The sequence below is a fragment of the Gymnogyps californianus genome, chromosome 26 (assembly GCF_018139145.2).
Source record: "Gymnogyps californianus isolate 813 chromosome 26, ASM1813914v2, whole genome shotgun sequence".
Lineage (NCBI taxonomy): Eukaryota > Metazoa > Chordata > Aves > Accipitriformes > Cathartidae > Gymnogyps > Gymnogyps californianus.
Window position 1 is genome coordinate 2,277,051 of NC_059496.1, and position 2,114 is coordinate 2,279,164.

Consider the following 2,114-nt stretch of genomic DNA (forward strand, 5'->3'; position numbering starts at 1 on the left):
TCACTGCCTGTGCATGGCGGTGGACAGGCCTGTGCCTCCCCAATGCCATCAGCACAGGGTGGACAGAGCACCAAACACCCCAGGAGCAAGAGCTGGGCACCGGCCCTACCAGTCCCACCTCAGCAGGGCTGTGCCTGACCTCAGCAGCTCCAGGTTCCCTGAGCTGAGGCTCTGCTCAAGCCACTGGTGATGGTGGAAGGAGAAGGACCTGGAGACAGGGTCAGCGTAAGAAATGTCATTCCTCCAGCTGGGAGACCCACAGCCCCGCTCAGGCTCGTCCAGCTCAGACACCCCTACCTGCTGGCACAGAGGGGTGCTTCCCACATGGTATGGGATCTCCACCTGGAGACAGGACAATCTCAGACCCTTACCCCTGGAAAGCCACCAGGCCAGTGTGGCCCTGGTCCCACAGGACACCTGGGCTGGACCAGCACCCTCACACCACATCTCTCACTGCAGCCAGAAAGGATTCCTAGTGTGCTGCTGACCTCTGTCCCCTGCCTGAGATCTCCCACAGGCACACTCTGCTGCCAAGCACTGTCCCTGGGTGGTGGGTGGGGTGGGTCTGTGGTGCAGGGCAGTGACCCGATCTCAGGTCCAGCACAGCTGCCTGCTTCTCCTCCAAGAGGGGGCTCAGCAGAGGCTGCGCACATAGCCCTCCTCACCTCACAGCCAAGCCCTGGGTGGGCAGGGCAGGCCCACAGGGTCTGGAGAGGACCAGTGCCCCAAGCTCTAACCCGCACCTGCCTGAGGCTGGGGATTCAGGGCAAAAACACCCCATGGAGATGCTGGGGATTGAACCCAGGACCTCCCTCATGCGAAGCGGGCGCTCTTCCACTGAGCTACATCCCCTTGACACTCGCCAGCAGGAGAGACCCTCTCCTCCCATAACGTGTCTATGACAAGCACAGTCCTGTTGTCCCCTGGGTGCCCAGGGACCCTTTGCAGAAAACAGCACTTGAACCCTTCTGAGATGGGGGAAGTCAGGACAGCCTCTCCGCTGCGGTCTGATTTTGGCACAGTGCTGCACTGCAGAGCGCAGCCCCTTCAACGTCTCTGCAGGGCAACGGGCAGGAGGAGGCTCTTGCTCAGGCACTTCTCCCATGCTCTGGCCCACTCCAGGGTGGGTTGATGGAGAGGAAAACAACCCTGAGCCTCCTCTGACGCCCAGGGCAACACCCCTCTGGGCCACATCTGTCCCCAACTCCACAGCAGGAGCCGTGCAACAGGGTGAGGGAAATGCCCTCCCTGAGGGGAGGTGCCCCCAGCCTCTGATGGCACCCCAGGGCATGTGGTGGAGGGACATGGGGGCAGAAATCTTACATCCCCCTCCTCCAGGCACTGGGCCTCTCCCTGCACCCCTCTGTCCCCCACCATCCCTGGAGGTGAGGTGAAGGGCAGGCTTCCACCTCCATGGGGCTGCGCATGTGGCTTGGGCTCAGGGACCTTCCCACTCCTTCAGCACTGAGGCCTGTCCTGACAGCAAAGCAGTGCCCTGGGACAGCCCTGGCTGGGGTCTCTGTGGCAGGGTGGCTGAGCGTGTTCAGCTGTTAACTCAAAGGGCGATGGTTTGACCACACGCAGGGACGGTGTCCCCATGGTGGTACAGCTGGGGCAATTGTGTTGCCCAGTGCCATAGATTTTTCAGTGCCATAGATTTTTTCCCTGCTGAGCCCCTGCCTGGCAGAGAGGGTTTGGGGGAATCAAAACCAGACCACAGTCACCGTGAACTTCTGGAGTGGTTGAGTGGAGCTAAGGGATGGACTGTTCATTTCTTCTGCTTTGCACACATGGTCCTCAAAGCCATCCTGGCAATGACTTCTCCCATTCTTGCTCAAGAACAACCTAGAAGGACTCTTTTGGAGAAATGACATCCTGCAGGCACTACCCTGTGGCCAAGTATTTTCAAGCTCATGCTCAAAGCTGCAAGACAGTAACTTTGCTTGTTCAGATGGTGTCTCCCTCTCCCCTCCTCTCCCTTGCGCTCAGGCACAACAAAAGCCAGACTTCCCTGGAGGTGCATGCCTGGGGAGCCGGCTATGAGGCAGCAGAACTGCACGGGGTTAGAACATGCACGTTGCTGTGGGACTATAGGCCAGTCTGTGCCATTCCTT

At 59.6% G+C, this 2,114-nt stretch overlaps 1 non-coding gene across 1 annotated transcript; it reads right to left on the reverse strand.

The window, feature by feature from the left end:
• Window positions 1-780: 780 nt before the first annotated feature.
• TRNAA-CGC (transfer RNA alanine (anticodon CGC)) lies at window positions 781-852 on the reverse strand. The gene has a single exon. It is a non-coding gene; the product is annotated as a tRNA-Ala (tRNA).
• Window positions 853-2,114: the final 1,262 nt, after the last annotated feature.